This window comes from Triturus cristatus, chromosome 1_1 (genome assembly GCF_964204655.1).
Source record: "Triturus cristatus chromosome 1_1, aTriCri1.1, whole genome shotgun sequence".
Taxonomy (NCBI): Eukaryota; Metazoa; Chordata; class Amphibia; order Caudata; family Salamandridae; genus Triturus; species Triturus cristatus.
In genome coordinates this window covers 519055547-519077190 of record NC_140579.1, presented here as the reverse complement: position 1 = coordinate 519077190, position 21644 = coordinate 519055547, and the positions used below count along the sequence as shown (strand labels likewise).

At 44.9% G+C, this 21644-nt stretch overlaps 1 pseudogene across 1 annotated transcript in view; it reads right to left on the bottom strand.

Annotated features, from left to right (window-relative positions):
• Positions 1 to 12273, bottom strand: part of LOC146870525 (rho GTPase-activating protein 27-like) — a 1164614-nt pseudogene extending 1152341 nt beyond the window's left edge. Inside the window, exon 1 of the transcript XR_014978312.1 lies at positions 12153 to 12273. The product of XR_014978312.1 is annotated as a rho GTPase-activating protein 27-like (transcript). The remainder of the gene's footprint in view (positions 1 to 12152) is intronic.
• Positions 12274 to 21644: the final 9371 nt, after the last annotated feature.

Sequence of the window (21644 nt, the reverse complement as noted above, 5' to 3'; positions counted from 1 at the left end):
AGTAGATATGTCACTGTCCTGCTGTCTCCCTTTCATGCAACACAGCACAGCAACCAAAGTTTCTGCTCTGCGTTGCTTAATTTCTAAGTAAATCTTACATTAAATTTGTTTCACTGCATGTATTAAAGTTTGTGTGGCCACAGGAAGCATCATATTAGCATTTCCTGGTGCAAAGAGACCTGCTAAAGGTGGTGAGCGCCATATATAAATATACTTATTCATTCATTCGCTCTGGTTAGAGCGAGACAGGTTTTGCCATCTCTGGTCAGTGCCGGTCCATTGAGATTCTCTTAAACACCCTACCGCAGTGTTTCTTTAACGTTTGACTACTGTGGATCCTCCACTTAATCATTACTGAAATTCAAGGACCCCCACTGAGTCACTTCTGGAAGCTGAGGATCCCGGCCAAAGCATTTCTGATGATTTTAACCACAAAACAATAGAAAGAAAATAGAGACACAAACATTTATCAAACAGATGCACAATTGTTGAAATATATTCACAAAGATCTAAATTTTATTAGGAAGGTTCAAGCTTTTCTAGTTCAGTTGAGGCCACTCATCGTCCATACTATATTCTGCTTTATCCACCTGCACTGCTCCCGTGAATCAATATGAGGATACTGACTCAAATTTTAGACTCCGATTTCAAAATCCCTTCAGATTTACAGAACGTTTTCAATTTTCAGTTGTACATTTTGCTTCTTTGATTAAATACACTTTATTAATCTGTTATATAATTACAATTTCTAAACAGTCTCAGACCCCCAGAGTAGGCCTCAAGGATCCCAGGGGCCCCCAGACCACAGGTTAAGAACCGGTGCCTCCCGTGTTAGCCTCCTTCCACCTGGAAAGGAGTGGAGTGTATCCAGAACTACATATTGAAAGATGTATCCAGCGTATTTCTGATTTAATCAGAAAAGCAGGGTGCACAGGAGACTTGGGGCCATATTATCAAGAATGGCAATAACATTATCGCCTTTTTAGTGGCAGGAAACTGTCGCTAAAGCGGCGATAAGGGGCTTGATAATATGCCATAGAGAATTCCAATAGAAGCCCAGGTTCCTCCATGTTATCGCCGTTCTTGATAATATGGCCCTTGGAGCTCATAGCTGCATATTATACGATGTAGAGAGATTGATGCAGAGCCTGGTTCTGCTCTAGAGAGGCTGTGGTTACCTGAGGAAGAGTTGTTTGCAGTTTTTCTTACACCCATCAGGTGAATCCTAAATCCCCCAGCACAGCTCGTCGGGCAACCTCAGCTCTAAAAGAAACTTTAAGCCTACTCTGGAAGACGTGTTTCTGTGCAACTGCAGCTTCTTGCCAAATATTCAAAACAGGCACGGACATATCTTAAAAACAGCTGCCGAAAAACACTCCTGCCGTTCCAACCACTCCGTTTCCAAAGAAATCATTGCCAACTCCAGACAGAAATCCCAGAATGTTGAGTAAAACAATGTTGTGTGTAGCCGTCTTGTAGGAAGAACGCCATCTCGGCACCATGTGCAGTTTTCCTACATTCTGTGAAGTGGTGCTGCACTGTAATAGCATCTTCTAACACCAACACCACACCCATTACTTCCTGTCTTTCCTCGGCTGCAGACAATGTTAGCTCACACCGAGGAGATGCATTTTCTGTGGTCACTGTAAGTAGGTTTGCTTTCTCAACCAATGGAAATTATAGCTGAAATGTGCATGTTCTTGGCAGACTCAACTGCAAAGAAAATGCAGGTGGAATCTTAATACATGAAATTAGGTAAACATTACTGGGAGTGTTCCAGTAGGAAGGTAACATCAAACCGGATAAATACTAAGCCTTCTTCAGAGTGTTATTACCTCTCCATTCTGAAATCTGCACTTCGAAATGGGCTCTTTGGACACCATCGGTTGGATACCAAGAAGCTCTGTTGACACCCGGAAATCAGTATTCTGGGTTTGGGTGGGATTCATGACCATTGTGGAAGAGGAGTATTTTATTCGTCTATTTTGGAAATATTAGAAGTCATCTGAGCTCAGACTAATTCAGTTGTCCAGCCTTGATTCTAGAGCTAATGATACATTATCACAAAGAGCAGACATATCATAGAAATCTAAAGGCACTGCCGTCTTCTATCTGACTACTTTGTCCAAAAGATGGCAATCACAAAGATAACCGAAAGTGAGAGACCTGAGATTTAAGAGTTTCCGATAGTAGCCAAAGATGCCATGGGATAATTTTCACCATGGGGCTCAATGTTATTGGAATTACAGCTCTTTACTGAATAAGCACTATAACTATGTTTAAAGCATGACTCTATTTGAGAAAGTTCCAGGATATTTTGTTTTTGGCAGTATCAATCAATAATATGTATTTTAGGTGCACCACTTTCCTACCAGTAACTAACACAGCTATCCTTTGTAAAAATATATCCAGAATGACAAAGTGCTACAAGGCCATACCAACGGGGTACTTTGCGTAACATAAATACCATTAAAATAAAAGACATACTGGCACATGCATCAAGCTCGGATTTTGCGAGTCCTTAATTGCGAATATTAAGGATTCGCAATTAAGGACTCGCAAAATCCTATGCATGTAGGAATCGCTATAATAATAGCGATTCCTACACAATGGGAAGCTATTTCTTATTTGCGACTTGCAATTTGTGTGTCGCAAATAAGGAATAGCTTCCCATCCATTCCTATGGGCCTATAGGCCCATAGGAATGAATAGGAAATTGCAATTGCAATTTGCGAGTACCAATAGGTCCTCGCAAAATGCGCACGCAATTTCAGGGTGCAAAGGTGTCAAAAGGACACCCTGTTGCACCCCTGAAATTGATCTGTGCACATATATTGCGCACACACATGCCCTAAGGGCATGTGTGTGCGCAATATGAAACTTTGAATAATACACATAAGTGCATTTTTCAACGGTTTTGCAAATTACCATGAAGTTCAACTTCATGGTAATTTGCGCCCCCTAATAGCGAAATCGCTAATTTTTTAACTTTAATGCACTGCATTTAAGGAATCTCAATTTGAGATTCCTTAAATGCAATTGCAATTTAAGTAATCGCAATTTAGAGATTACTTAAATTGCGATTTTTTCATTTGGGATGATGCATCCCAAATGCAAAAATACCGGTCGCAAAGGGGCAGATTCTGAGAATCTGCCCGTTTGTGGGCGGTTTTTCTTTTGAAGCATGTGCCTGACTGGGCCTTATTTTAATTCTTGGCGAACTGCTTACTCCGTCACAATGGCGACAGATATCCCATTCGCTGAAATATAAATCCCACTGTATGCTATGGGATTAATATTTCAGTGGATGGGATATTACTCACCGTTGTGTAACCCGTCCACCAAGATCTAAATCATGTCATTAGTTCTGAGCGAACTCCGAATTTATTGTGTATGATCAGTTGTTCCATACAGAATGTGAGTTCAAAACCCCCTGCTACCTACTAAAATATATGTTGCAATTTTGTCTCACCGTCTGTGTATGGCGCTATGCACTGAGCAGCTGTAACTTAAAAACTTACACCAGCATCAACAAAACATCCTTCTATTACTGTGATACAGATACATCCCTTCAATCTTTGATGGATGTAAGAATCTAGAAGTTTCTACAGACTACAGATCCCAGAATGCACTTCAAGTATTCCTGAAAGCGAGGCAAACATTATACAATGCTGTGATTAATTGGAGTCCTAATATTCCCCTGCACTGGATTCTCTTTTTCAGGCCTTGTCACAGAATGGTATTACACACTACTGTGATTACTTTTTTTCAACCAAATCATATCACTCAACCATAGGCTTCCGGCAGCCGGAAAGGCTTACAAGTGATGTGTGCAAAAAATCTTGTGCATGCATGTGTTTTTGAACCTCTATCTTTGAGAACTCCTGGCCAGCTCCTGTTTCTCTGCTGGCTAGCCAGAGCTTATTCCATGTTCCATTGTGTCCTGCATTGCATTTTTTTCTCTCTTCCCTTATTTAACCCTGTAATGATCTGAAGCTACTAAATATCTTTTTTTGTACCTCAGTTTTTAGGTTGAAGCCTACTATACAGCACAGCTGTCTGTTTGCTAACGACATCTTGGTGACATTCTGAAAGCTTCCCTGGAAATGTATTCCACCGACTACTTACTATTGGCTTCGAGGTTTGTTACTCACATTTGCTTGCTTTCTATTTGCTGATTTTATTTGTTTTAGCCTGGCCATCTTGAGTTTGTCCCTTCCCTTGCCTAAACGTTATTTACAGAAGTCTTCCACCGGTACTGGATTTCTGTAAACAGGCCATTAAATCTTGTTCTTATCTTGTGACATTTGCTGTGCATTCAAAGACAGAGGTCAAATGTCAGATTCTCTCTTCCAGGGAGCTTGGTGTTTACTTATCTTTATCTGACTTTCAAGTGAGAGGTTTTGTGTGACAATCATGCTGGCTCATGGGGTAGTGCTTGAGGAAGGCTGTACAATATATTTTTTGTAGCACGCATGTAAATGAGCAAATTTAGCACTTTGTTTGGTAACTCTGAAGTGTGGAGGGAATAGATAGTTTAATACAAACAAAGCAAATCAATACACTAGGTGATGACATTTCCACATATTATCATTGATGCGCTGTATATTTTTACCAGTAAAACTGTATGTCTGTGCAAAAGCAATGGTCAATTCAATTGAAGATGTGCTGTCTGTAATGGCAGTGTGCTACCACGCCATGTATGCTGCACTCTACCCCACTCCACTCTACTTTGCAACACCCGACTCTACGCCACCCCACATTGCGTCACTGCACTCTATTCTGCACCACTCCACTCTACGCCACTAGACTCTACACCACACTACTCTATGCTACTCCACTCTACAACAATGTACACTATGCCAATGCACTTGACTCTGTACCACTCCACTCTACAACAGTGCACTCTATGCTAATCCACTCTGTGCTTCTCTAACCTACTCTGCACTCTATGCCACTCTACTCCATGCAACTGCACTCTACCATGCACTACTCCACTCTTCTCTGAAACTGTCTACTCTACACCACTGCACTCAGTGCAATTACACTCAGTGCCACTCTACTTAGTGCCCCTGCACTCTACTCTGCGCTACTGCACTCTATTCTATGCCACTGCACTCAACGCCAATACACTCTACACCACTTTACTCAAAACCAATGCACTCTACGCCACTGCACTTTATGTTAAACTACTCTGCACCACTGTGCTCTACATCACTAAACTCTACTTTGCAACACTCCGCTATTGCTCAACACCATTGGACTCCACAACACTGCACTCTATGCCACTCTACACTCTACTCTGCACCACTGTACTCTATGCCAGGGCTCTTAACACCACTATCCTCTGCACCATTCTACGCCACTGCTCTACACTCCACTCCACACAAATACACTCTACTATACACCATGGCAGTCTACTCTGCAAAACTGCGATCTCTGCCACTGACCTCTAAGCCACTGCTCTCTACACTGCACCACTCTACTCTACTCTTCAGCCCTCTACTCTATGCCCCTGTCCTCTAAACCACTCTACATCACTGCCCTCTACACCACTCTACTCTCAACCAATGCACTCTACACCAATCTACTAAACACCATTTTACTCAAAACCAATGGACTGTATGCCACTGCACTCCACGCCAACTACTCTACACCACTGCACTCTCTGCCACTTTACTTTACTCTGGAACACTCTATGCCACTGCATGCTACACTACTCTATTCTACTCTACACCACTGCTCTCTGCACCACTCTACTCTGCGCCACATTACTCTGCAAGACTGCACTCTCTGCCACAATACTCAATGCCACTTTACTCTGCCACTGCACTCCAAGCGTCTGGACGCTATGCCATTGCATGCTACGCCACTCAACAACATTGCGCTCTAAGTCGCTGCACTCTACGCCACTCTATTCTACTCTGCATGACTGTAATCTATGCCACTGCTCTCTGGACCACTCTATTTTGCGCCACTCTACCCTATGCCACTGCACTGTACTCTGCAAGACTGCTCTCTCTGCCACTTAACTCCATGTCACTCTACTCTGCACCACTGCACTCTAAGCCACTGTATGCTATTCCACTCTACACCACTGCGCTCTACATCACTCCACTGTACGCCACTCTATTCTACTCTGCATCACTGTACTTTCTGCCACTCTACTGTATGCCATTGCACTACTCAACTCTACGCCCCTATACTGCACTCTATGCAGATGCACTCTACACCACTTCACTCTGTATCACTCCACTCCACTCCAAACTATTCTGCACCAGTGCATTTCACACCACTGCACTCTATGCTACACTTCTGCATTCTACCCTGTACCACTTCCCTCGACCCTGAACCACTCCACTGCATGCCACTTAACTCTACTCTGAAATAATCTTCTCTATGCCATTGAACTCTATGCCACTGCACTCTACTCTGCACCACTCTACTCGAAGACACTCTTTTTTAAGTCACTACACTCTATGCCAATGCATTCTACACCACTTTACTCAAAACAAATGCACTGTACGCCAATCTACTCTGCATCACTGTTATTTATGCCACTTCACTCTGGGCCACTTAACTCCACTCCACAAATACTCCACTATATGATGCTCTACTCCTACTCCACTCTATGCCACTTCACTCTACAACACATGCCACACTACTCCACTCTATGAAGCTCTAGGCAACTCCCTTGATGCCACTTCATGCCACTTTACTTAACTCTATTCTCTGACACACTACTCTACTCCACTTCACTCTACTCCACTCTAGGCCACTCCACTCTTTGACACTTTATCCCACTCCACTCTAATCTATGCCACTCAACACTCAACTCCACTCTTTGCTATTCCACTCTCCTTCACTACTACACTCTATGCCACTCCACTCTGTAACAATCTACTCCACTCTACTCTACAAAACTCTACTTCGCTCTACTCTACAACACTCTACTCCACCCTAGCAAACCCTCTATGCCACTCTGCTGAGTGGCATAGAGGGTGCACTGCACTCTGACACTCCACGGCACTCAACTCTACTCCACTCTATGCCCTTCCACTCTACGACACTCTACTCCCTCCACAACACTATACGCCATTCCATAGCACTCCATGCTACTCAACTCTACACTACACCACTCTACGCAACTCCATAACAATTCACTTTATGACATCCAGTTCACACCACTCCCCTTACCCCACTAAATTTTAGTCATGCTGAACAGCAGCTAAACTGGTGTACAACATGGGTAAAACATATTGGCAAAGCCAAATAGCTTTTGCGTACACGAGATCTATTGCTTTTGCCAATGTGTGTTCTTCTTTCCCAGCTTCCATGTTTCCTTTGCTTCCTGTTCTGTTTACCTATACTTCTGGGCATTTTTGTCCACTGTGCTTACTCAGTCTATTTCTGTTCGTAGTGCCTCTATCTACTCCCCAGTCTCCTTTTTATTGCTCAGAGGTATTTTTTGACTTTTGTTTCTATTTTTGTTCTTTGATGTTTCTTAAATACATTTAAGTCTGTCTTTATATTTTTTCTATTTTTAGGTTCCTGTGAGCTAATTTGTTTTGTTTGTTATCCAAATTTGCCTTGATGCAGTGCTTGTTCCCTATTTCATTTCCCTTTCTTCTGCCTTCGCTTTTTCAATCTAGAACAATCTCCAGTATGATGCTGCCTTGTATTCTTTTGAGCTACTAGTGATTTTGTAAACGTAGTATTTTTTTCCTTGTCTTTGATTAACTTTGCTACTTTTATACAGATATCGGCTCCTATATACAAAGAGGCATCTCTGTCCATTCCTTTGTCTTTTGTTATATCGCTTCTTAAGTACCTTAATTGTCACAGTGTAATATTGCTATTGTGCGTGGGGTATTTCGTGAAGTTCCTACCAATCCGTAGGATCTGTGCATTGTTTGGACAACATAAACTAAGGACTTAAGGTCTAGACTGATTCCAAACACCCTCGACGAATATGTTGGCCTATAGAACAGCTAGCTCACAGTGCCACCGTAAGCCCTCCTAACCTACCAGGGACCAAATGGTTTCTGGCAACCACTGAACAGGACAACCCTGACCCCTCAGGGACCATGAAAATAGTATAGATCCTTTCACTCAGTCACTTGTGCACACTTATTCTCAGAGAAATATACAGAGAATACACAGTGGGACATTTTCAATAATATTTATTGAACCAATGTTATTCTTGCATAAAATGTGTGTGCTGCAATTGTTAGTAGATAAAAGCTGATAAACGTGATTACAAGCACCAAAAGTGTAAATAGTAGATATAGTTCTACCATAGTGCTAAAACAATGTATATATGCAGGCATATAACACATAGCAGTAATTGAGCGTACTTCCACGATGCGGACCCTACTCTGAGTGTTTCTAGAGTGTGTGGAGGTGTAAAGCCAAGAATCCCCAAAGGGACGAACCAACCCCATTACCTGATGGGATAGAGTGAAGGACCCCATCTTGGTCACAAACCGGACACCCCTCACAAGATGTTAGACCACTGCATGGTGATTTCTCAGCATGCAAGGACCTTGGTGTCGGCGGACGTGCCTCCTCTGCCAATCTATCAGGATGCTCATTTTTTATTATAGAAAGCAGTCTTGCAAGGTGCGTATAGATCAGCGATGATATGGAGCCCTATCAACCCGTGGATGACGATAGTGATGACATTTGTACATAGTGAGAAACAAGTCTTGTACATGATGTTCGGGGCATTGTCATAATGTTGTGTGAAGATAGATGTGAAAACAAGTTTAGTTTCAGAGAAATTAATCCAACATTGTTGTGCATGCAAATATGTGTAAAAGGTCACAGCTGAAAATTTTATTTGTGAGGACAATGTAAAAAAAAAGCTGCTTCAATATATGGGACTAACTTGGGAATATAACACGCAGTTACACCATTCTACAAGATCATTACTTCTAGGATGATATTGAGAAGTAGTAACATGCTTATTGACAAAATAAGCAAGAAAAACTTTCAACTCTTGTGAAACAAATTGGGGGCCATTACCCCTGGCAAACTAATGTAGAACTCCTTCCCTGAAAAACAGCGTTCCCAAAATGTTCTTAACTATAGCAGTGATGATATTATTCACAAATGCCAACTTCGGCCACCTAGACAAATAATCAATAACCACAACGCCATGCTTGACCTGGCCTTTGACCACTCCTACAGGACCAATAATACCTTAGCCTAACTTAGTCAATGCTTTGTCAGTTACAGAAACAGCAGTCACAGGACTAGGAATGATGACTTGGGTTTTACCACTTGCAAAACAAAACCTACATTGTCACACAAACAGATCAACATCTTTGTCCATTCCTAGCCACAAGAATAGTTCACCCATTCTTCTCTTCACAGCTCGCAGGCTAATGTGACCTTCATCTTCTAACTCTACCAGTCTGGACTTTAAAGATACAGGAACAACTACAAGATCAGACCTACGAAGCAAACCATTGACAATAGACAATTCAGACACAATATGTCCATAAGCATCCACAAAAGAATCAGAAAGCTTGACTCTTGGCCAACCCTTATTCACATAATCCATCACCACTCCATGAGTAACATCTCTTTCAAAGCTGCTGACCACTACATTTCTGTAATGGCAGTATTGTTCACATAAATAACTCACTGACTGCAATGTCTTCCTCATTCTTAATGTTCATATCCTGATCTTCTTGACAACACACCAAAGGCAGCCTTGAAAAAAAATCTGCCATACTGTTCTTTATGCCTGGAATGTATTCTATGTAATAGCAAAACTCTTGTACTCTATACTTCCATTTAACTAATCTAGGAGTGGCTCTATCGGCAACCTTGGCAGTAAACATATCAAATGAAGGTTTATGAGCCACTCTTACTACAACTTCCATCCCGCACAAATACTGGTGAAAATGATTAGCACCACAACAGCAGGCCAAAGCTTCACGCTCAACCACCAAATAGGATGGTTCAGCACCTTTTAAACTATGACTAGCAAACTCTGCTACCTCTTCCTTTCCATTCCTCCTCTGCAACAAAACAGAAACCGAACCATGTTAACTGGCATCTGCAATTACAAAACTGAGATTTGGTGTGTCAAACAGTTTAAGAGGAGTAGCATTAGCTATTGCTTTCTTGATGTCGTTGAATTCTTGCTCACACGCATCACTCCAAAAAAAGTTACATTTTTCTTTAATAATTGACGCATAGCAAGTGTTCTTTCAGCAAATGTTTTTTTCTAAAGCTCCATCAATCCCATAAGTGATCATAACTAATCCTTTCCTTGTGGAACACCGGCATCAACAATGTGGCGAGGAGCCAAATTCCCTTTTGGCTCCACACCACACACAAACAACTTATGACCCAAATAATCCACTGCAGACACTCCAAATCTTCATTTCTCTGCCTTAAGGGTGACCCCCTTTTCCTCTAGTATAGTTAGTGCATGTGTCAATTTCCTGTCATAGCTGCTTTTGTCTTCCCCATATATTAACAAATCATCCTTAAAACAAATGACCCCCTTCACATCTTTGAACCACGTGTCCATAAGAGGTTGGAATATGGCTGAAGCCAAATGTAACCAAAGGGCATTCTTTAAAAAATGAAACTACCCTTCCGGAATGATAAACTAAATTAAATTGCGAAAATCATCACACAGAACTATCTATTAATATACAGAAGTCATGGCAAGTGTTGAAAACACTTTAGCACCCTTAATCGATCAAGGATAACATTTCTGTTATATGCAGCAAAGTATGGCGACCCCCCCCATATTCTAGAATTTAGATTCCTCAGGTCCACACACATCCTTAAACTGCCAATGAGCTTACATGCAAGAGCGGCAGAGGACAACCATACAGAGCTCTCAATGGGTTTCAATGATAACATGCTTGTGTAGTTGCTCCAGTTCTATTTGTAACTCTGATCCCTGATACTTTCATGGGAACCCTTTTAGCTTTATGAAGAACTGGCTCTGCTCCTGATTTGAGTTGAATTTGTGTTGGAACCCCTTTCAATTTTGCAAAGTTTCATCATTAAAAACGTTTGGGGACTTCACTTCTCAATCTGAAATTTACAACATCCATACACCCAAACAATCCTTTAAGCGGGACATGTTCAAAATTATTAGAATCCAGAATAATTTCCAAACTATGTATTTCTGACCATCTTAATAATGATGGACCGTATTTGGTAGAAAGCTACAATGGTGGGTGTAGAATTGCCTTTAAATGACAAAGTGGTGTCAAACTCTCCCAACAAGTCTACGGGTTCCCCTCCATATGCTACCAGTCTACTTTTAGATTTTCTCAACTTTTCTAGTCATCTATTCCACTTAACATGAACAGCGATTCAGAATCCACAAAACAGACACTTGACAATACAGACTCTTGTGATATCCATCTGCATCATTTAATTTCCACCAAACGTTGATTCTTGTGAGACCTCCACATAAAATACTACACTCTCATCATTAGAGTCAGATGATATTTGTTCAACTTCAAGTTTACTAACATTTTCAGCAACTTTAGTTTTGCCATTACTTTTATTAGATTTGAACACCTTTATAAAGAGACCCTTCTTTTTATAATCCATACAAATGTTGTCTACAGCATGACATGACGTTGAATTTCCTAAATTATTGGTACTCCCACATCTGTAACTCAATAGTGTTTTCCTTAATCTGGCATTCACAATATTCTTTTTTCCCTCGGGACTTATTTCAGCTACCAGTTCTTTAGACGAGGAAAAGTTGTGATTAGACATTTGAGCCATAAAGGGCACAGTAATTTCACTACTCACAGCTATTTCTACTTCCTTGTTTAATTTTAGATTGGTGTAGTTAATACTTCTTGGGTTTTCTTATCATCTTCAAACTCTTTGTATTTACATGTGGAGGTTAATGTCCTTCATGCACCAAAACTCTCTGTGGACTCCCCAACTAGTCGATGGTGTCTATCAAATTATATCTTTCTAGTATTACATTTTTGTGTCCAACATCTTTACCACTGATGCATACTCATCCACTACATCACCGTCACCCATAATAGACTGGTGGGGTAGATGTTTAAAACATTTTCTTCTTTCTGGTCCTAAACAATGTCTTAATAAAGCATTTTTTTCTTATGTGTAAAAACCTGACCGTCTATTACCTCCAGATATGCGTCAAAACTGTCCTTCCACTGCTCCCAATCCATGGTAGGATGTCCTGGCCTTGGTAAAAAGGATGGGGAAGGCACTATACTTTGGTGCATGGTATATGCTGTGAGCCTGCAAAATAACACTCATGTAACAATTAAACTTTTCTAAATATTAAAGAACACTGGCACTTAAAACGTATCAGTGGTCAGAATAAGGAAAATCCTTGTGACAACCTGATGAAGAAAGAGAATATGAAAGTTTGCACAAGTAACAAAAGTGTGTGTATAGGCGCATATTTTCCAAATAGGTGGGTGTGGCACCACTCTTTGACACACAACAACATAACAAACAGCACAGAATTAATCCAAATGTGTTACTGAGGTGTGTGTGTGTAACCATTCCTTGGCACATAAATACCCCACAAATCATGCTGGTTCTGAATAAATTGGTGATGAACTCGCAGAAATTTCCGACTTCCGTAGAATTACCCAAACCAAAATGACCACCAAAAGTAGCGTCCAATCAATGATGTCTTCGCTGTAGGTGAAGATTGGGAAACAACGCAATTAAAAATCGCCACCACCTGCATAGATACGTGTACAGCTCGATGACCTAGCAAACCAAGTGCAGACAGATACGGTGTCCCAAGGCAAAATGGCTGCTGCATTTCATCGCTGGGAGCATCAAAGACGATTTCCCGAAGTGGGAAAAGGCTTCTCCTGTATGTCCCAGAATGGGAACAATGTCCCTCGTATATCCAGCCAGGGCACCAGTCAGAGGTACATGCAGGTACACGGCGTCCACTCACTATTTTCACTGGGTGGACGCCGTCCCCCTGCCAAGAACGTGGGCCCCATAGAAATATGTGGAACTTGTTGCGGTGTAACTGTGACATGTTCAGCAGCGCAGCGAGGGAGCTTTTTTAGGTCTCGGCTGCGAAGGCTGCGCTTGCGCAGTCTAGCTCCGAGATTTAATGACTTGGAGAAGAGGGGCTTGAACCCGCCCCTCTTCTCCCCTGTTCTCCATTGGCTGGCCTCTTGAATGCTGGCCAGCCATTGGAGAAGAGGTCAGTCATTCCGATTAGGCCCCGTCCTTTTCGGATCGGGGGGCGTGTTTTTTGCAAGAAGTCTCATTCTCTCCTCCAGCCAATGGCTGGAGGAGAGAAAAGACAAACACGCCCCTGAATCCGAAAATGCCGCTGCCTTTCTCCGAGGCATTTCTGCTCTGCCTCGGAGAAAGGCGGTGGTGTCTTCCGGTGCCCTCTTTACTTGTTTTAATTTCTAAAGGCGACAAACTAATCCGACAGGTTTTCTTATCTACTATCTCATTGTTTAGATTTAGAAAAACATAAAATTAGGTTTTAATCATGAGAATGACCCCACCAAAGCAGGAATAAAAAAGTTACAATTACAGTCCTAAGCAAGTCTGGAAAGAGAAAGACTCAGAGAGAATCTCGGCAGTGTTTACTGCCAGTGACTGGTTTCCATGCCACTCATGAATGTTTGTGTGCAGCGCGTGCGAGTCTTTCTTCCCCTGCCCTCGCGCGGTCGTTTTGTTTAGGTGTACTTGGCATATGTGTTTTAAGATTGTGTCTTTAGCCCCTAAAGCATGTAAGCCCCTCCCCAAACCATTGTGTGGAAGGGAAACACTTCAAAAGCAAACTTTAGAAGACCCTGAATGCCCTTCTAAGTGCCAGCCATGTGCGTCTGAGTCCTTCCCTCCCCTTCACCCCAGGCGGCACCCGTTCTAGTTTCGGAGCTCGGCGGGGTCTTTTCAAGATCGCATTTCCCGGAGCGCCCCCTGACTCGTCTCTCAGTTTGGGAAACGGAAATGGGTCGACAGCGGGTCGGAGCCGGTGCTGGACAAAAGGTAAGACTTTCTTGTGATAGCAGTGTGGTGCTGCTTTTTTGTAAGTTGTCGTTTGTGCCGTCTCATCTGCCAGGTTTTCAGACTACGTACGTATGTGTGACATCTAAAGCTTCAGTGTGCGCATGAGTGACATTCGATTGCCAGATGTGTGACACTTCGAGTGACACGTTAGCACGAGTAAACCGAGCTATCTATGAAAACAGACAGATATAATAAGCCACGCCTTTTTTGGCAATGTGAAGGTCATGTAAAGCCTTGAAAATGTTGCAATGCTCCTGAAATGGGAGGTCACTAACCGAATTCCCTTTCTAGTGTGATTGCGTACTGTCTTTCTAGTGTGATTGCGTACTGTAATTGTGGCACCATGATATTAAACAAACAATAAACAAGTGTGCCCTGGCCTGAGGATCGTGGCTGCACCTCGAGGTCTCACCTGAGTGGGCAGCGAATGGTCCCCCGCAGCCTCTCACGATAAGGACTTTCACCGCACCCCTAGGCCCTTGCAGTGGGGGCAGCGGCAGAAAGTGAGACACAGGGAGGGGGCCAACCTCTGATGCTGAAGTCACAACGCACCACGAGGCCTTCATTGAGAGGGGAGTGAATACAACCAACTGCCTCTCTCACTGAGTATGGTCACCATACCCCGAAGATCTAAATAACTTTCTGGTTTCTACTTACCGTGCTCCACATGGTATGACCCCGCGTCCCCTGAAAGTTCCCATCCTGGAACCCACCTCCCTCCAGAGGCCGCTTCTCATACGGGGGCACTGAGTGCCACTGCCTGCTGCCAGTTCATTGGCATCATTCTGCCCTCTTCACTCGACGCTGTCACTCCCTCACCCACATCTTCTGTCTAGTCAGACTCCCATTAAGACTTCAAGTATAAATAACTATGCTGCGCGCTCTGAGCTAGTGACTGACGCAGCACTCACTCACAGATATCTTCAGTAACTAAGCTTACTTCTGCATAGAGGTGGACGAGTGACAATGCTCGCACCAAGCTGATTCATGCCAGCTTCCTGGCTCTGGCTCAGCACGGGGTTCTCTTGAACCCTCAAGCCCAAAATGAGCAGATCTTTCGTGGGGCTTCCGCCTACACCCACATTGTAAGCTCACATGCCCAGAATTAAAGACAAGCATTTACAATGCAACGGTCTCGGCATTGTTAAAGTTAGAGGTATTGGCATTGCTCATGACATTATTTTTGTTTGTTTTTGTTTTTAAAACATGTAGAGAAACGGCATTGTTGTTTACAATGTCAATAGCTTAGTCAGTGTGTGTGTAGGTGGCTCTGTGTGTGGGTGCAAATGCAATAGGTCTCTCATTTGAGAGTGATTAAGCTATTGACATTGTAAATAACAATGCCGTTTCTATGTTTTAAAAACAAAAACATAAACAAAAATAATGTCATGAGCAATGCCAATAGCTCTAACTTTACCAATGCCGAGACCATTGCATTGTAAATGCTTGTTTCACCTGCAGCTGGGCCGAAGTTAAGGGGCCATCAGGCCTCCTTTTGTTTGAATATCCTGACTGGAGGAGGCCTGGAACCTCACACTTAAATGTGAGTGCCACGGAGGGTAAACAATGGCACACAGCTTGTTATCTTATCACAGTTACTTAAGAGAGGCATGCTATTGCCTTTGTTCAGTCATTGTATATCAGAGATGCATGCACTGTAAGAATGTCAGGTGTGTTGGCCTGTCCCAGTATTTACACAAATATTTTCAATAGCACTATTTTATTTCTTTTCTAGTGCTACGCAACCCAATCCAGGGTGTCAGAGCTCTTTATGTAACGTACACATCTTACATTGACAATAAATCACGTACGTGTGTAAATCAATGTACAAGATGAGTTACATGAGACAGGGTACAAGGTGTAGGAGTAGCATGTCCTTTACAGCTCACTGTGCTATATTACAAGGATTACAATTTATGAGCTGCAGGTAACAAGAGGATCTCTGTGTTAAAAGCAGTAACCCACTTTACTATCTACATACAATAAAAATCTGTCATCTGTATGTTACCTGATGTGCTTTGCAGGAGACACATTAACCCTTTCTGCTACTTTGACTCTATCTGGGACTTCACAAAACACAGATCTCATCAACAAATGTGTTCACCTCCAGAGTTATCTCACCATTATTATTATTCCCTGATATTTACTGAGCACCTTTACAGCAGATGCCTTAACCCATAAAATATTTCAAAATGCAGACTTTGCAACCAATTAAGCAGAACAGATCTACTGCCATGCTTCTCCTTGTTGCCAATTTATATGTGACAGGGTTAAAAATAAAAAATATATTAGTTGAAGCCTGATTTTGCGTTGGGAATGCGCCACTGTTTTGGCACAATCCCGACACCAAATCTTATTTGTTAAATCATATAATGTGCTTAAATGTACTCATCATATACCTGATAAACATGTATGAGGTCTTAATATCTGATGTCACTTCTTGTGTTGTCACATCTAGTGACATCATGCGCTTTGATGGCACACGTCATGATTTCACATGCATACTGCCTCACCTGGTTTGTCTCCTCACTTCTGTTTTTAGGTCTCGCCTAGCGATGCAGCGCATGCGCTGCACGTCTTGGTGAGATCTATTGTTGTCGGTTTGGTGGGCGAAGGGGGACAGGACATGTGCACGCGCACGGCTGGCAGCGTTAGCACATGGGGCAGCAGATGTGCGCTGGCTCAGCTCCCTCAACGCACGAAGGACAGGAGATGTGCACGCATACGGCTCGGCTCCCTGAACGCGCGCATGGCATGCTTTCGCTTACCCCTGGACACAGACATGGCCTCCGAGACTGAGCGACTGTTTTGAACCTACTCATCTGCTGTTCATCTGTGTGTGTGTGGGCGGGAGAGGGGGTGAAAACCTGCTCTTATCTGTAATACCGTGGGACAGTGCGTGTCTTCAGAGCTTTGAGGGGACCTGCAAGTCACGTGAGTACTGTGAAACTCTCGCCATCTTCACTTACCTGCAGGACTGTGAGGCGGCGACTGCGAGTCAGGTAACGTGCATCCCTGCCCAAGCTGCGAGACAGAGTACGCTGCATGTGCATCTATAGTGAGACTGACACCGAGTGTGTGGGCTATGAGAGGGCGAACGTGTGCTCTTGGATAGTCAGTGAGATAGCGCGTGAGTGAATCGAGTGATTTCACTTCCTGCCTTCTCTATCCAAGCTGCTCTAAAACACTATCATAGTCTCTTCTCTCTTGATTACTTCTCACCTGCGGACAGTCTCTCTCTTCCACTTCCACACACGCCCTCTCCCTCATGCTGACACATCTGTCCCTTTTGCGGTGAATGTGGGTCATTGAGCAGCCTCTGTGAAGCTAGCCTCGCTCACACGCCCCTCTGCCATGACTAGTTGATTGGCCGGGACACTTCCCCTTCCCCACAGGCAGTGAATAACATGCGGTCAGAAAGGGATTTTTGGGTTCTTAACAGCAGTCACAAGGCCCCACAATTCACACTGTGGAGGCACAGTGCGACTAGACACCACAGTTGCATAGCCCCGGCACAAAGGCAAAGTCATAAACAGCACTAGACATATTCCCACATCAATACTACCCCGGCACATCCCCACATACATACTGTATAGGATCAAAGGCCCCCTCTTCACCTCCAGTGCAAGGCCTCTCAGTCCTATACAGATGTGTGCCATTTGTAACTGCAGTGTACGAAAAGTGATGGATCAAATGTTAGAATTAATCCCAGCCACTGGTAATTACTCGGGGTCCCATCCCAATCCATCGTTATTTTGCACAGCATGCCTCCTCAGTTTGGACACAGCTATATGCAAATCAGTCTTCACCCTGCTCCAGTCAGAACAGTCCAGCCCGAACTGCCAGGCCTGGTCCTGTCTGATCCAGAGCACAAGCGACCCAGGACTGGTTTCATCGTAATTGGGGGTCTTCAGTTAGGTGTATCTTGGTTCCTGTGGCACAGCCAGCATGAAACCTACGCCTGGACGTGTCCGCCGCACCAAGGGCAGCACACTGAAGTATACCAAGCAAGCATTTGCAATGTGATAGGTGTCGCATTTGCAAGAGTTTGAGCTATTGGCATTGTAAATGACTATGCCTTTTATTTATGTGTTTTGAAAACCTGCAGGCGGTGCGTAAACATGCACTTTGTACAGATAGTCCTTGCTTACGAGAAGCAAGGCTGGCAGTAAAATTGGCGCAGTTATTGCCAACCTTGATTCTCGTAAGCAAAGGCTATAAGTACCATTAGATATAGTAAACCTATATCTCCATGGCTACCGTCCCACGCATCCGTAGAACCACAGCCGGAGGCAAATCCTTCTCCCACCGCGCCGCCAAGACCTGGAACACCCTCCCCCTCACCGTTCGACAAACCGAAGACCTTCTAACCTTCAGGAGACAACTCAAGACCTGGCTGTTTGACCAGTAGCAACAGCACCCCCTTCCTCCCCTCCCTTCAGCGCCTTGAAACCCTTGCGAGTATGTAGTGCACTTTACAAACTGATTGATTGATTGATTGATTGAGTAGTGGGGTAGTAGAGGGGTAGTGGGGTAGTAGAGGTGTAGTAGAGGGGTAGTAAAGGGGTAGTAGGGTAGTGGGGTAGTAGGGTAATAGGGGGGTAGTGGGGTAGTTGAGGGGTAGTAGGGTAGTAGGATACTGGGGTAGTAGAGGGGTAGTAGGGCAGTGGGGTAGTGGGGTAGTAGAGGGGTAGTTGGGTAGTAGAGGGGTGGTAAAGGGGTAGTGGGGTAGAAGAGGGGTAGTGGGGTACTGGGGTAGTAGAGGGGTAGTGGGGTAGTAGAGGGGTAATAGGGTAGTAGGGCAGTGGGGTGGTAGAGGGGTAGTAGGGTAGAAGGGCAGTGGGGTAGTAGAGGGGTAGTAGGGCAGTGGGGTAGTAGAGGGGTAGTAGGGTAGAGGTGTAGTAGAGGGGCAGAGGGGCAGTAGGGTAGTGGGGTAAAAGGGTAGTGGGGTAGTAAGGTAGTAGGAGGGTAGTAGAGGGGTAGTGGGGTAGTGGGGAAGTAGAGGGGTAGTAGGGTAGTGGAGGGGTAGTATGGTAGAGGGGTAGTAGAGGGGTAGTAGAGGGGTAGTGGGGTAGTAGAGGGGTGGTAGAGGAGTAGTAGTGGGGTAGCAGAGGGGTAGTAGAGGGGTAGTAGAGGAGCGGTGGGGTAGTAGAGGGGTAGTAGAGGGGTTGTAAAGGGGTAGTAGGGTAGTGGGGTAGTAGGGCAGTAGGGGGTTGAGGGGTAGTGGGCAAGTAGAGGGGTGGTAGGGGGGTAGTGGGGTAGTAGAGGGGTAGTGGGGTAGTGGGAAAGTAGGGTAGTAAAGGGGTAGTAGAGGGGTAGTGGGGTAGTAGAGGGGTAGTAGGGTAGTGGTGTAGTAGGGTAGTTGGGGGGTAGTAGAGGGGTAGTAGTGGTGTAGTAGAGGGGTAGTAGAGGGGTATTAGAGGGTTAGTAGAGGGGTAGTAGAGGGGTGGTGGGATTGTGGGGTAGTAGTGGGGTAGTAGAGGGGTAGTGGGGTAGTAGGGTAGTGGGGTAGTAGTGTAGTAGGGTAGTAGGGGGTAGTGGGGTAGTATGGTAGTGGGGTAGTAGGGTAGTGGGGCAGTAGAGGGGTAGTAGAGGGGTAGTGGGGTAGTAGGGTAGTAGTGTAGTAGAGGGGTAGTAGGGTAGTAGGGCAGAGGTGTAGTAGAGGAGTAATAGGGTAGTGGGGTAGTAGAGGGATAGAAGTGGGGTAGTAGATGGGTAGTAGGGTAGTAGAGGGGTAGTAGAGGGTAGTAGTGAGGTAATAGAGGGGTAGAAGAGGAGTAGTAGAGGGGTAGTAGAGGGGTAGTAGGGTAGTGGGGGGAAGAGGGGTAGTAGGGTAGTGTGGTAGTAGAGTAGTAGGGTAGTTGGTGGGTAGTGGGGTAGTAGATGGGTAGTGGGGTAGTAGGAGTGGGTTAGTAGGGGGTTGTGGGGTAGTAGGGTAGTGGGGTAGTAGAGGGGTAGTAGGGTAGTAAGGGGGTTGTGGGGTAGTGGGGCAGTAGAGGGTTAAAAGGGGGTAGTGGGGTAGTGGGAAAGTAGGGTAGCAAAGGGTAGTAGAGGGGTAGTGGGGTAGTAGAGGGGTAGTGGGGTAGTAGAGGGGTAGTAGGGTAATGGGGTAGTGGAGTAGTAGAGGGGTAGTAGAGGGGTAGTAGAGGGGTAGCGGGGAAGTAGAGGGGTAGTTAACCGGTAGTAGAGGGGTAGAGGAGTAGTAGAGGGATTAGTGGGGTTGTAGAGGGGTAGTAGGGTAATGGGGTAGTGGGGAAGTAGAGGGGTAGTAGAGGGGTAGAGGGGTAGTAGAGGGGTAGTTGGGTAGTAGAGGGGTAGTTGGGTAGTAGAGTGGTAGTAGGGTAATGGGGTAGGGTAGAGGGGTAGTGGGATAGTGGGGCAGTAGAGTAGTAGTGGTGTAGTAGAGTGGTAGTGGGGTAGTAGGGTAGTAGGGTAGTGGGGTAGTAGAGGGGTAGTATTGGGGTAGTGGGGCAGTAGGGTAGTGGAGTAGTAGAGGGTTAGTGTGGTAGTAGGGTAGTAGGGTAGTGGTATAGTAGAAGGGCAGTAGAGGGGTAGTAGGGTAGTAGGGTAGTAGACGGGTAGTAGAGGGGTAGTAGGATAGTGGGGTAGTAGTGGGGTAGTGGGTTAGTAGAGTAGTAGAGGGGTAGTAGGGTAGTGGGGTAGTGGGGTACTAGGTTAGAGGGGTAGTGGGGTAGTTGAGGGGTAGTAGAGGGGTAGTAGTGGGGTGGTAGAGGGGTAGTAGTGGGGTAGTAGAGGGGAAGTGGGATAGTGGAGTATTGGGGCAGTAGAGTAGTAGTGGTGTAGTAGTGGGGCAGTGGGGTAGTAGGGTAGTGGGGTAGTAGAGGGTTAATAGGTTGGTAGGGTAGTGGGGTAGTAGAGGTGTAGTCGGGTAGTAGGGTAGTAGGGCAGTGGGGTAGTAGAGGGGTAGTAGGGTAGTGCAGTAGTAGTGGGGTAGTGGAGTAGTAGAGGGGTAGTAGGGTAGTGGGGTAGTAGGGTAGAGTTGTAGTAGAGTAGTGGGGTAGTGGGGGAGTTGAGGTGTAGTAGAGGGGTAGTAGTGGGGTAGTAGAGGGATAGTAGAGGGGTAGTGGGGTAATAGAGGGGAAGTAGAGGGCTAGTGGTGTAGTAGAGGGGTAGTAGAGGGGTAGTGGGGTAGTAGAGGGGTTGTGGAGGGGTAGTGGAGGGGTAGTGGGGTAGTAGAGGGGTAGTAGAGGGTAGTAGTGATGAAGTAGAGGGGTAGTAGGGTAGTGGGGTAGTAGAGGGGTAGTATGGTAGTGGGGAAGAAGTATAGTAGGGTAGTTGGGGGAATTGGGGTAGTAGAGGGGTAGTGGGGTAGTAGTGTAGTGGGGTAGAAGGGTAGTAGGGTAGTAGGGGGGTAGTCGGGTAGTAGGGTAGTGGGGCAGTAGAGGGGTAGTAGGGTAGTGGGGTAGTAGAGGGGTAGTATGGTAGTGGGGTATTGGGGTCATAGAGGGGTAGAGGGGTAGTAGAGGGGTAGTGGGATAGTAGAGGGGTAGTGAGGTAGTAGAGGGGTAGTAGAGGGGATGTCGGGTATTAGGGGGTAGTGGGGTAGTAGAGGAGTAGTAGAGGGGTAGTGAGGCAGTAGAGTAGTAGTGGTG